This window comes from Bombyx mori, chromosome 6, assembly GCF_030269925.1.
Source record: "Bombyx mori chromosome 6, ASM3026992v2".
NCBI lineage: Eukaryota > Metazoa > Arthropoda > Insecta > Lepidoptera > Bombycidae > Bombyx > Bombyx mori.
Window position 1 is genome coordinate 5,643,633 of NC_085112.1, and position 15,877 is coordinate 5,659,509.

Sequence of the window (15,877 nt, forward strand, 5' to 3'; positions counted from 1 at the left end):
GGTTTTTAGACAAGTCAATTAAGTAAATGGATTTGTTTTACGCCTTTGCGTTACGATTTTTGTTAGGACATCCTTAATGAAATCTTTCAACTGTTTTTGTTCTAGAAAAATCCACGTCTATCTTTACTTCTTGTTGGCTTCGACAATCATTGCTTAAGCGTCCCTCAAATTTTCCTTGTATTTATATGTACATATTTGCAGTAGTTCGGACCCGAGACAATTATGTGAGCATTTTATGTTCACATACGCCTTTCACACATATGTATGTTGAAGGAAAATTGCAAGATTTATTAATTTCAAAAGTAGCTTATCAGTCTCAAAGCAATTCATTATCTTAGTTTGAAGGGTAGTTCAATCCTTAGCTCCAAGATATTATAACAAATATTTTTAGAGTCTAGAAAAAAAATTGTTACTGAGTTTAAATTAAACAATTTCGTTCATGTTTATATGTTCCATAGTTTTATAATTTGCAGATTTTATAAGTATGATAAAATTTCGAACAAATCTGAACCTCGCTATTACGTAGCCGCGTGGATGTAAATGACTCTTTCTGAAGTTTTACACATCTGTGTTGCGAAACATGTATATTTAAAAAGAAAAAACGTGTGCGTGTGCAAGTCACACACGGTAGAAGTGAAACTTATAAAATATAAAAATAATCGCAAGGGTCAACCACTCCGCAGTGCAATGGAGCAGCCGCCTGCATGATCACGGTATCCCGATGCCAAGTAGGGATGATCTAGTAAGAGAAATACGAGAACGTGTATCGACTGTGTAACATCTCGTCACCGCGATTCAGATATTGTTGAATTTACGTGCAGTGACATGTGTTGATAACAAACTAAACAGAAATAAAATAAACATGGCGCGGAACGGAAGAAATTAAGATGGCGCGTAACCGAAAAACGTTACATACGTTTTTTCCTCCCTACGTCGATAAAGAAGTTTCACTTCAAAAATCATAGTTGGGAATACGAATTCTCGGTTCAACGGATATGAAGCGGTCACCAGACTCGACAATTCACAGCTCGAATGCCACCACCTACCTCGAGGTTTGGGGTCGAATTCTCATTCGCAATAAAAATAGCTGTCCTATCTTTATGACTGTAAAAATATAGTTTAGAGCAATTGATATGATTGTGGTATTCAATGATATTACGCCCCATTACCAGTAATTACCGTCTAACGATTACAGCCAGCTTGTATAAAATATAAAATGAATCAGGAAATTTTGCACTAGACTTGAAAAACGAAAACAAAAATTGACAACAACTATCAATCATTTGAAATATTATATCGAATATATTAAGGAAGCACACCATTCAATGACGATCTTTAAGTTTGCTTTATTTTAATACACAAAGAACTAAAACTTTAATATTTTTATCAAAAACTGGGCTCTGTTATAAACAAAAATAATAAACAATATTGTGCTGGGGAATTGTAATCTGGCGTTCGAGGACTACGCTCACGCAGATCGAATCGATATTGAACTCTAGGCCCCTAACTCCGCTGTCTTCGGATCCAGCTGATTTGAATCCACTGACGCCAGGACATTTTTTGATTGGACGTTCTCTCACGTCGTTACCTGAACGTAACTATCAATTTCCAGTGGAAGTTTAATTAGTTATGAACGAATTAAACAACTTCGTCAACATTTTTGGTTTGAACAAATACGATAGAATCGTAAACGGAAAATAGCATTTAGCTTGTTTATTCCTGCTAGAGGTCCCGCAGTAGTCGAAATTCGACTATAATTAATTGGAATTGTAAGTTTGTACACTATTATGATTGTATTTTATACTTCTATAATCACAAATTTCGCCAAGGCTAAACTATAAAAAAATATTAATAAAGACAAACAATATTTAATCTATTCTCAATTTGACCACAAACGTCAAGAACAAAAGTTTGACGATAAATAGTATTCATGCGTGTGTGTGTCAAATACATGGTATGTAGTGTGTGTAATGTTTTCTTTATTGATTTAATGTATCTTTTATGCATTATTTAAAAAAAATATTAGCATTGTGCACTTCTTCTCTATATTCTCTATAAGTGTGGAAAAATTCATACTCCTCCGTCCGCTCAATTTACGTAAAAAGGGATATAAAGTTTTTGCTTTTTTTTTTTTTATTGCCTTTGTAGTCAGACAAGCGTACGGCCCACCTGATGGTAAGTGGTTACCGTCGCCCATGGACTTCAGCACTTCAGCAATGCCAGGAGCAGAGCCAAGCCGCTGCCTACTGCTTAATACTCTTAACTTAACACGTATTAATATATAGATTAGATTACAACTTTCGAATTAAGGTATTTTCAACCCAATTTCCAGTATCGGAGACAGTTCTGTCCCGAGGTAAACAAACTCATCAGAATCGCACATTAATCATGTATGTTTGTCTAGCAAGTCGCGACGACTAACATGAGGCAGAACACAAGATGCGCGTTCTGTCAGCACGCTCCCATCAGGGGCGTATTGCGAGAATAATTATTCTAACGCTAGTGTTTTATTGAAAACTAGCGACCCGCCCTCGCTTCACTTCGGAAACATTAAAACACACATGAAACCAAAAAAATAAAATAAATAAAAATTAAAAAAAGTAGCCTATGTTCATCAGGGACAATGTCGGCTTCTAATGGAAAAAGAATTTTTCAAATCGGTCCAGTAGTTTCGGAGCCTATTCGAAACAAACAAACAAACAAATCTTTCCTCTTTATAATATTAATATAGATATAGATATTTGGTATTTGTACGCTATTAGGCTTTAGTATAGAAACGAAATTACTTGACAATGAACGAGTATCTGAATAGTGAAATTTAGGTAAACTTAACAATATCTTTGCGTTCACTTACTTAGGCTGTAATCTTAAAAAATAATAACAAAATGATAATGTAATAGCTTAACAGTGCTATACCAACATATAATCCGATGTAACGGCAATTTAGGTAGGAAAAACGGTAGGCAGACAAATTACAATCGTAATATTAGCTCATTATTCCGGAGTAGCGCTTTTCAGTAATTACCGATTATGTATTTCATTGAAATGAAAAAAAAATCATCATCGTGCCCAGTGATGCATCATTTATAAAACTGTATCTTGTCGCATATTTGATACCCATTAGAAACTACAGACAGAGCTATATTTTCTGCTTTTCTTGTCCACTTCTTATCGATAGCTCTGTAACATAGTCTATGTATTTTATTTTTATACCTAGCCCAAAAATTTTGACGGCATTAGCTTAAAAAAACCACCTACGCAATTGATGACAATCAAACCTAGGATGACTGACTCACAACAAGATAGTAAAATACCACAATTTAGATCAATCGACGTACATACCTATATCGGTAACATCTGAACAGTAGGTACACGAGGGTGAACATTTGCATAGAATAGGACGTTACAAACGTATTTGTCAAAATCGTTGAGTGACAGTTCAGTTGTAAGTTTAGTACACAGGGTGTTGTTTATTTTTTATCAATTATTTTTTTTACTTATTTTTGTGGAGTGTTTTGGAATATAATAATCGTAGATTTTCTATATTTTGTTTGTTTGTAGTAGTACGAGTAGTAGTAGTAGTAGTATTTTTTGCCCTTGTAGGCAGACGAGCATACGACCCACCTAATGGTGAGTCAGCAATGCCGGGGGCAGAGCCAAGCCGCTGCCTAAAAGTAATAGTAGTGTTTTTTTGAATATCTACTTTTTATTCATGTATGTATTTGAACGTATGGAGCTCTAGTGCCTCTCAATGTCTCTGGTTTCTATGGAATAGGGTAGACTAATTTGAAGTAAGATGACCGTGTGGGAGTTGTTGCTGATTTCTCATTTGCTTATAGATTTTCCATGCAACGTAATTCTATAAGCATTTTATAACTATATCTTATATTTATGTACAGTATTTTAATTAACTGGCAAGTTTGGGAAATCTCGTTGGTCTACTGGTCAGCAACCCTGATTATTTAATGTTTTAAATATACACGGTCTGTATGGTGTACACCGAGGCTTTCTTGTCTTGTTTGTATTCGGAAAATATTATTTATTACACTGGTCACACGCTTATCTTTTGGGGAAATCTGTACAAATATGTTTTGATGCTAAAATAAACTATATAATGTGAATGAAATATAATAATTATAAAATCTATTTTCAAACACCCTCTGTATTCAAGCAAAGAGGGTTGTCTGCGTAAATAAAACCTATGAACCGAACGCATTAGGTGTTCGGTAAGACACCTATTGTTGTCATATCTGTAGATAAACTATGACATTAATCAATTTAGCGCGACAATAGTGCCGCACACCTCAAATCAAATGTCAAATAACCAATATAAACTGAGCTTTAAGTGTTTATAATTCACACGAAAATATGAAGACTAAAAGATATAGTTGGATCAACTTATATTGGATACTTATATTTGAATAGGTCATTTATGCTACGCGTTTGACACTATGCATGTATTACTGTTAATTTAAATACATTTTTATTCATGCTCTTCAGTTTCTTCAGATTATTTTGTATCTGATTGCTTATTTTATAATTCATTCAAGTACAACCACAATTAATTAATGGGCTATATTAATGCTGCTGTCAGCTATTAACCATCCTAAAACGATTTGCGATTGTTTTTTTATAAAAAAAAAATTTAACTGTTTTTTATGCTGTGAAAAACTATATTCTACCGTAGCTACTCGCCCCCTTGTTTTGTACTGTGTAATTTCATTAGCCAATACACAGATCCGTGCGTATAGAGATTTTGAGGAAGCCGAGCATTAATCATTTATCAAGACCCTCTTATGTATGAGACTAAAGCTCATATGAATCCAAATAATCGATTCGCATTTGATCTAATATTTTCTGTGAATAAATTCGGAATACCTCTATAATGTAGCAGCGAATATATATCGACGCTTGAAAGGCAAACGTGACTAAGCGACAATGCGTAAACTTTACAGTAGACTAATTTAAAGCTGAAATACCTGAAAAAAAATCTATTCTAACGAATATAGCTGTAGGATTGAAATGATTTTAATAGACCTATAAATATATATTTTTTGCGCATCGAATATGGTTATTGCCTATCATTTATGTATAAAGCAGTAATTGTAGCTTAGTAACGTTTGCCTTTCAAGCGTCGATATGTACATGCATATGTGTATAACAACAGGAATACAGACAAAAGGCATTAAAAATTAAAATTTACATTTCGAGTCTTCGTAGGTCCTCTTCAATCTGGTTTTCCTGTAAATATAAATACTGTGTAGAGCTGCACTACAACGGAGGGAATTTTGTACTCTTGTCTCAATTTCTTCCTCTTTGGTGTTGGTGTCGGTTATGGTATAAACTAGATGCTTCAAAGTGTCTACACCCTTGTACACTTAGACTGCTCTACTAATGCTTGTGTGTGTTGTAACATATAAAGGTATTCAGTCTTGTCTCGGTTGATCCTTAGGCCTACCTTCTTTGTCTCCGCCTCCAAAACCTCGACCGCCTCCACTGCTTGCTTTTTACCTTCCCTTCGCTTAACCGAAATATTCGCTAAACCTATCATTCATGCTGTCAATTCACCTTAACCTCGAACATGGGCAATTGAGTATCGCCATATTTTATGCCACTAAGAATTCAAACTCCTCCGTCAGTTCTGTATTTACTCTCACGGCTCTGCTTTTGCCTGTAAGTACGTCTATCGTGTTTATGAGTTTTACTGATACGCCAAATTTTCTAACATAAATCTATTGATCTATACTATCATACATTTGTGGATAATCTACGTATGCCCCTACTTTTTTACATCAATTGCCGCAGTAGGATAATCTTGTCTATAGTGTAATGGTTAAACCGAAACCCACTCTGGTAGTGATTAATTAAAGCGTATGAAGTGCCAATCTTTGAAGCAATACGTAGGACAACACTTTGCTTGCGGTTGGTAACAGAGATATTCCTCTACAGCTACTGCACTTTTTCTAAACACCTTTTATGAATTTGAAATTTAATCCCTTTGTTCCACGGAGATGCGTCCTTCTTATACATTTTCGATCGGCTTCTCTACCGTATTACCAAAGTTTTGTACTTCAGGCTATGCAGAGACAGAAAACACTGCACGACCGCAAGGAATAGCCTCTCCTGTTATCGGAGGTTAAGATCTAGCTTAGATCGCTGGGCTAAAACAGTAGTAATCGTGATTGTAGTAAAAAAATCATGTCATCGAGAAATTTAAATTATATGTTTTACTTTCAACATAATGATTGACTAACCAAATGCGACTTTAAAATTAAATATGATATATAGCTATTAACAGACTTACTTTTTTTTACAGATTCTCACTAATAATTTTCATCAAGAACTTGTAGTATCATCGGATATCTCCCTACAACCAGGAAACAAGTGACACACGAAGAATTTATCTTTTTTTGTGATGCAATTTAAAATAAACTTTACTTAGTTTTTAATTTGGATTTTAAGGTCTAGTAGGTATGATAAAAGACAGGTTTTTGCTTGAGTGGAAATATACATAGCCGCCTATTCTTGCCGTGAAGCAATCATGCGCTCTCAGTCAAATCGATCGGAAGCAGGATAACCATACTCCACGGCGGTTAACACTTCGACATTCTAATCGAGTAGTGGCAATCCCACCCTTCTTACAGGGCATGTCTTCAAGCCCTGAGAACCACGTAGAAGAAGACGAGACAGATTCAGCACTATTCTTAAAAAATGTTTCTTTGGGTCAAAGTAATAATAGAAAGCATCTGCCCAAATAATGGCTCACACAAAAATATCCTGCTAATACTTGCGTACCGAGTGTATTGTTTGTATTTTACTTGGTAAACTAGAAATCGACCTAAAAATATGGGTAATATTTCACTCTAAGTAGACTTTCAGGAGTACTCTAAGGAATAAGTTTTGACTAAAATCAGAATAGTTTTAATTGAACTTAAGTATCAATTTGAATAATAGTAGGAAAGTAGAAAAATATCCTTACAATTTCGCACCGAATATTTCTTAATATAGACTCGTAGTTATAATTAATGCTGTTATTTGTGTGATGTTTCCAGCTGTCCTATATTAGTAAGTTTATGAGAAAATAAAAGACTACAAAACACTTCTCAAAGTAGCAGCCACGGGTGGCGTGTTATTTGAGCCTGTGCCTCATTTTTCCGACATGTTGTATTTTGTTAAAGAAGTTTGTCATCAGTTATGCTAACATTTTGATGAGATCAGTTTGAAAACAAATAATTTGGTACAACAAATATGGGAATAATAGGTTAAGATATTTTAAGACTGAATAGTGTAGATTGCATATTGAAGATTGAAATCGTTGACTTATAGAAATTGTGGTGAAAGATTGATCATTGTTTAAATATTGTACCTAGAGTATTTAAGATAAAGAGATTAATAAACTAAAGAAATTCATTACATGTTTGTTTTATTTCTTCGCTACAATATCCAGTAGCGTAGTCTTATAGGTTATTTTTTTTTATTGCCCTTGTAGGCAGTCGAGCATACGGCCCACCTGATGGTGAGTGGTTACCGTCGCTCATGGACTTCAGCAATGCCAAGGGCAGAGCCAAGCTACCGCTTAATACTCTCCATAAGCCTCGTTTGAAGAAGGACATATCATAGCGCTCGGGAAACACCGTGGAGGGGAGCTCATTCCATAGCCGGATGGTGCGCGGCAAAAAAGATCTCTGGAAGCGCACTGTGGATGACCGCAGTGGCTCCAGGTAGTACGGATGAACTCTACTCCGGTGGCGGGCGGTGCGGTGGTAAAAACGAGATGCCGGTATCATCTCGAATAATTCCTCAGAGCACTCCCCATGGAACATGGTTTTTGCTATCTTCCAAATTATCTTTATTGAATTACACTACACTGCTCGCAGCATGACATAACTGAGATGAACAATCAACTACAATATATTCAATAAATTTTATTTTTTCCTGCAAATCTTCATTTAATTCAAATTCCTAAATATACGTGCAGCGGTAATCATTTTTGGTTTTTGTATTTATTTCAGAATGACAAAACTCATTTCCCGGCTGGTGCTAAGTTGTTACTGATGTCCGAAAATATCAATGCAAGGAGGACTTTTAGAGGATCTTTTTTACTGATAGTAGGACCTCTTGTGAGTCCGCACGGGGAGGTACCACCGCCCTGCCTATTTCTGCCGTGAAGCAGTAATGCGTTTCGGTTTGAAGGGTTAGGCAGCCGTTGTAACTGTACGTGAGACCTTAGAACTTATATCTCAAGGTGTGTGCCGCATTTACGTCGTAGATATCTACGGACTCCAGTAACCACTTAACACCAGGTGGGCTGTGAGCTCGTCCACCCAACTAAGCAATAAAAAAATAAAAAAGAGCTATAATAACTGCTTGTGCACTTCCGCAGAAATAGAAGCTCCGGTGGTACCTATCAATAAGAGAGATTCAGTAAATCAAATTTATAGTTATAGATAGAGTTTTTTTCATAAAACAAAACAGTGATTGTGAATTATCAAGGACTGCTAATAAGTGTCAGTTTTTATAAAACCATCGAATGAACAAATATATTTAAGTAGTAGATACAATCATTTAAAAAAACTTCAACATTGGCGCCCCAAATAATAAATATTTACATTTGCAACTGACTCTCACCTTGGTTACTGAAAGTAGACGAAACAAACAGGAACCTAGGTTTAGAACACAAAATAAATAAAATCAAAATTTGAAAACGTTGAAAGATTTACTAGGATAATAAATGGACATGATGCCACTTAAGTAAACTCTCCATTAAAAATGTAAAATATTTCGCATGACAATGCGTATGCTTGTAACGGATTCATAAATCAAAATGAACCGTAAAGTAGGTATATAATTAATCGAAATGCGATATTTCAACTCGCTGAAGTTACCTAAAAGGAACGATTTATTCTGGTTATTTAAATCTTTGCACACGGATCTTTGACGGATATAATAAACTAATAGGATGTTAATTTTTAAGCTTTATTTGGGATTTTACCACGATTAGAATTGAGATTAAATTTTATTTCTAAATTCAAAGTAAATTTTTCAAGTGTTTTTATTTAACTTGATCTTCAAAGTAGGAGTAAGTAAGAGTAATTAATTTGTCGTATTACTTGACCGTTTTGAATCCGTCGGATAAAAGAGTTTTTTTCGGTTCCTCAAATAATAAAGTGATGTTCCTTTTAAATTTTTCTTGTATTATAATATAAAACTTAAATATTTCATTTGGAATTGACATGTACAAATTGTGAACCGTCGAATCATAAACAAAAGCAAATATGTTTTGGACTGACCGACCGTTATCGTGTAGGTACATAAGCTAAACTAAGCTAAGCTAAGACATAGAATAAGCAGATGAAGATGCAAGATTCAAGAGCAAGCTATAACAGCTTGGGTTTGGGTTGAAAAGTGATTCTGTGTATTAGCCGATCACTCCAAGCTATTAATTACATTCCTACCATCCATCCGCCTTATTTTTTACCTTAGGTAACTCAAACTCTCTTCTAATTTAATATTTCCGTTAATTTAATGCCAGTAAAGCTTGATGAGCTTGGCTATATATCACAGCGGCCGAATTCGAACCACAGTCCGAGTTAGTATATTAAGTAAAGTGTATTGGTTTTTATCTTGTATCTTTACGTCCGCTGCCCATGACAGAAAAGAAAATTCTAGATTGCGTGGAATGCTTAACTGTTCATTTATTGCTACCCTATTTAACCAATCTAAGATCCAGAAAAATAAGGTAACAATACAATTAAGATCTAGGGCTTATTTCTCAAGTTGGCTGGCGGCATTTAAATTGTGATCTCTAATGGATCTTGTAACCGCCACTGATGAGTACGTCACCAGTTTGCAACAAATAAATAAAAAGTACAAAAATAAGACAATACAAACTAAAACATAATAAGTTAATTTGTTGACCATAAATCTAGCCATAAAGAGGAAGGAAAATAAATGAAACCTTCATGTAGACTATAGCCTTAACTGAACAGATCTCAATGTTTTAAATTCATGTGAGAATAAAGAAATTTCAATGTCTTTAATTATTTCTGGAGGTTAGAAATATTTCAGATTTTTGTTTGGTTTATTAATGACAAATTAAATAATTTTAATGATGATATTAGAATAATAATAATAAAAAGTGCACAGAGGCGGAAATAATTAGCAACACCACAGAATTGCTTTTGGGTTTAAAAGTCTGTAATTTTCTTGCTTCTTAGAGTAATCACAGAACAATTGATTCTCAACCAATAATAAGTTTAGTTATGTCTAGTCTATTTAATGCTGGACAATATAATTAATAACGGAACATTAAACTACATCTGTACACATATATAAAATGTCATTTTGGCACCGTTACAAATTAACTGGCAGTAACATCTGAAGTGATAGGAAAGTTAATTCAGCATTAATATTAACTAATCACTAGTAAAAAAACTGTTCAGACTGTATTCAATCATTTATCATTTGCAAATAGGTTTAATTTAATTAGCGTTACAGTATTTAATGGCATTAAGCACTCACTCCTTAAAGAAACGGGCTATCGAAAATGAAAATGATTTTTAAATATTATTTTCGGTAATCACGTTTATTATGCATACCGTTTATCTTTTTTTTTAGCTTAGATGTGTGGACGAGCTCACATCCCACCCGGTGTTAAGTGGTAGCTTGAGCTCTAGACATCAACAACGTAAATGCGCCACCCACCTTGAGATATAAGTTCTAAGGTCTCACTCAGTATAGTAACAACGGCTACCCAATCCTTCAAACCGAAACACATTACTGCTTCACGGCAGAAATAGGCGGGGTGGTCGTACCTATCAGTGCGGACTCACAAGAGGAATTTAATTTTGTCATTTTCGAGTGCTTGAAATGAAAACGATAAATACAAAGTGAAATTCAAAAACTAACTATAACTATTTGAAGCTTTCCAATTTGCTTATAATAATAGTGTTTTTTTTTTGCCATCCATGGCAGACGAGCTCACAATTCACTTGATGGTTAATCGCCACTTAAGGACTTGGTCAATGTCAGGGTTCGGAGAAGGACATGTCATGGCGGTTAAATTGCATTCGTGGGCGGTTAATTCCAGAGTCGGATGTTGAAATTATCTCTTAATACAAGCCCTGCGAATGTAGCAGCTTCGGATGAACTCTAGTTCAGTGAAAAATCGAGCCATGATAAAGAGGAGAGAAAAGGAACTTACCACAAACCTTAAACTTACCAATTTTTCGTGTCGTATGCTTTCCATCGTCGCTTACCTGCCGGATTGAAGTATATTTCTCGAACTTTTGAGAAGATGTAGACGGTAGTACCATCGCTGCGTAATGTATGCTGTGATCTTGTAATAGTGTAAAAAAATTATTGGATGCCAAATTTTGCAATGGTCATAGTAATGCGTACCTATTAGTCTTTTTTTTATTTTTACGATCTCACGATCCATTAGGTAGTGGGTAGGTTTAGTTAGGTAGTAGTTTCGGGTGCCCATGGTCAACTGCAGCTTCCCAAATGCGACATTGGGTCTAAGTTTCTGTTATATTGCAAGATGACTATGTATTATTTGCAAATGTCCTTTATATTAACCATTTGTGAAGGAATTCATGACTGTTTGACGGCTGTAAGTAGTTTGTGGTCCACGCTGGGATTGACAAAAGCCGAAGTACCCTCAGATCTTAAGTGTTTAGTAATAGGATAAATCAGTGATTCACAATTACTATGTCTTAGCAGTTTTGCGTGCCGCGACAAAAAAGTTAAGAATCACTATACAATCATTATAAAATCTACAAAATCGTGTCACAAAGTGCAAATACAACTATTAATGTGAATTAATGTTGTTTCTGGCAATTTCTAAATATACAATAAACTACTCAACAATTATTAATTACTAATTCAAGTGCGGACACATTTTTACGTAGGTACATCGTCGTCGTAATACCAGAAGTCTTATAATGACATCTTATCTTTCATACATATCGCTTCGTATACAACAAATCGCTTTCTAATGTTAAAATTTAGTCTATTTTTCATGTTATACCAAGTAAAGAAATTACTAAAATAAAAATAAAATTTTTATAAGCATTGAAGTTTTTTTTTAAATGTTTATGATCGCGTTAATCCTTCGATGCAGTTATAACATTTAAACGAAAAACGTAACTTATTCGCCGTAAACATTCGCCGCATTTGATGTGTTTTATTGAATGTTTTTTTTATTATTATTGTATAGAATGTGCTCGCGATCTACTTGATCGTCATTTGGTTACTAGAGCCCATAGACGTTATAAGCTTTATGCGACAACCACTTTGAGACATAAGGTCAATCTCGCAAATGCCAATTTTTGCGGGTTTCAGGTTTCCGGCGGTCGGTCCAGATACCTTGTTGCACGCTAGCTCGGATCAGCAGTGGTTTTTTTGCTTCATTGTGGAAGTCATACGTGATCATGTGTCAAGTACCTACATATTTCATTAGAAAAATTAGTAGGTACCTACTTGCCTCCGAGATTCGTACACCGTCACTGGACACAGCACACTGAGTTTCTCGCCGGATCTTCTCAGTGGATCGCGTTTCCGATCCGGTGGTAGATTGCGAATTTGAAATTACAATTACGATTGAAATTACTGCTCTTGCTAGGGTCAGTGTTAGCAACACTCCGGTTTGATCCCCGTGAGCTCACCTACACGTTAGGGCGTAGCTGAAATAGCCTGTCAAGGCTATTAGCATAGGTAGGAAAAACAAGAAAAAAAAATTATTTTCACTACGAATACACTATGCCACTTACATACTTTTGGACTATGGACGACTTATAAAATATTAGTCTTTAGCGAGCCGTCTATTCATCGAATGCTATAAAAGTTATAAATCGTATTTTAATCACGTAAGTACTCAGTGAAGCATGAAATGGTGTCCTTATTCTAACTTTTGTAACACCCAAAAAAGACACCAAATGTGGGCTTCATTTGTGTGCTTCATAAATTCAGAATCTGCTTGAATCTATTAGTAAGCACGTATAGGATTTATATTTATCATTTTATTTTTTACAGTCGTAAGTAGAGTGTAAATTAAATATTAAAAAATAAAGACAGAGTGCAGTAGTCATTCAAACATACAGACTTTCATCTAACCTCGTTTGAAGAAAGACATATCACATCACTTGAGGAACATTTGGGAGGGATGTTCATTCCAAAGCTGGATGGTATGTGGGTGAAGAGATATCTGAAAACGTACTGTGGGTGAACGCAGCGGCTCCAGACCGTATGGACGAAATCTGCTTGCGTGACGACCGCTGCGATGATGTAAATGATATGAAGGATTTTTCTAGAAAAAATCTCCAGACCGCTTCCATGGAACGTACGACAGGAAACACAAAGAGAACCGAAGTATAACCGTTTCTTGATTTGAATATCTAAATATTTATGAAAAAAGGAATCGAACAAGAATATGTGTATTACGATTTTATTATACTCGCATTTTGTATATACTACCTATAGCTAGCTGTATTATTTCTTAAAACTCTAGTGAGATGACTAGAAAAACATGTATTAGAAATGTTTTATGCAGCATACAAGGATTTTACTACACAATAAGAATTTTACAATACCATCACCCACAGCAGATGTTGTCTATTCGCATTTGTACCGAGGCTTAAAAAATTCAAAACCATACACAGAACTAAGTATACACCTACGTGACGTAACACCTCCCTGGAGGAAACCGTTGTATTTGAGGACGAAACTATCAGAAAATTTAATTAATAGGAACAGGTGTATATCGCTTTCCGTACACGGAAAGAGTACGACAGTAGTTCTGTCGACGTCAGCTTCGAACTTAACGGAACAAGTGTATCCAGCGGCGACAAGTTTTGCTCCTATTTTGTTAATTATTTTTATTATCTTCATATTTACGTAATAAATTTCACTTGACTCAACAACTGAAAAGTACTTTTAAACGTCGTTAATATTTGATCGCGAGGGTAAAATTTATATGTTACTCAAAAGATATAGATTTTTACAAAATTTTACATGCAATTCAACAAGAAATCAGATTTCAAACGTTAGTGTCTAAAGATAATTGATAATTTACAAACAGGTAAACTAAGATTACATACTCGCGCTCATAAGGATTTTTTTGTATCTTAGTATTGCTTCAAGTAAATAATCCACAATAATTATTTGGAGTGTGGGAATAGATCAAAACCTGCGCGGCACTGTGTACATTTTGATAAATTAGTTGGGCTGCGTCCGAGTGACTGGGCAAGGGTGTGCCGCGGGCGGGCCGATTTCAGACGCCGCCCCAAACAAAATGGCGGCTTTTACGCGCCAAATTTGAATTTTACAATCTTTCAAAAACTTTGCATTCATTATAAAATGGTTTCATATTTTTTTACAGAAAAACGAATACATAGTAAATAATAATATTCTTCCTCTTCTTTCTAAGAGCTTTTGAAATTAATGAAAATTATATATCACAAAGGGTATTTACAACGATTTTTCAAAAACAAGAGTAAGATTGCTTTGTTACACATTAAAATAATATAAAAAGGGGAAAATGATCGTTTCGCTACGAAAATCTCTACTAAAAACCATCAGATGGACAAAAATTACTGAAGGAAAGAAATTAGCTGCGCTTCACTTAAAGTTGAACTGACTTAATAAATTTTTAACACTTTTTTTGATATATTAACGTAACGTAAGTAATTTAAGATAGCAAATTATTTTGCTACTCGGAATAAAATAGATATACAATGTAAGTCACTACAAATATTGAAATTCGAAGTAAATTTTTATATATTTTTTATGACGTAAATAAAAATTAAAGGGTAGGTTAATTAATACGTAATGAGTAAATTGATGTTTGTGTTAAAAGAAACACAATTTTCCCTTAAAAATTATACAAAATTTTATGATGGACATTAATAGTATTATAGTTTTTCGTGAGAACTTGAGTGATCTGTTTTTTCAATTAGATTATGGAGGTAAAAAACCGTAGGCATAGCTACTCGCATTCTTTAAAAAGTCTATTAAAGCTTCTGTATATTTTTGCCGTTTTACTAATGAAAATTATGTGAGACTATTACAAAAATTGAGATGGATTAAAAGATCGAGTAACGAGTGGCCGTAAACAAACTAAAAAAAAATTGCCAAAACTTAACGACAAAGCAATCATTATCTTTGAATAACAAATTAACATGATTAAAGGTGAATAAAATTGATCGAACTTAAAGCAGACTTAAAATTTTCATAATTAAAATATTTTCTAAAAAACTCATAAAATGTATTTGGAAATGAAACGAACAAGGTCTGTATTATTCGTGTCAATAATTTCTTAATTTTGTCATAAATTAAATAAGTTCACACAATGGCTCATCGCACTCGAGTCAAACAAATCATTCTCATTGCGATTTAAGAACCCATTTAAAAGCTATAAAATTACGAACATAGACAAATTTCAACCTTATTCTCTGAGATATATAGAACAATATCATAAACCATGACACAAAAGCTTCGTTCATAAACTATTTCCAGTAACAGCTAAATGAAGAGTCGCTCTTGCCATCTTGCTCGAACTATTACATTATGTGATATGAACGACAATGACGGAAGATATTTATGAGGTGTTTATATCGATACAGTGGCGTTGATTTAACCATTGGTTTGGTTTATTGCAGTCAATAAAATGAACATTATGAGGCAAGGTCGCCAGAGAAAAATCGTTTATGATTTATGTCTTCATCTTGGGATAGTATCGAAGCTTCCAATCTTATGGCATACAAACATTTTTACCTTTTTAGCCACAATCTTCATAAGTCAATGTCATTTTACGAAATTAAAACAGTTTTAGATTATTCCAATAAGAGCGAATATGACAACATTGGATATTTCAAAT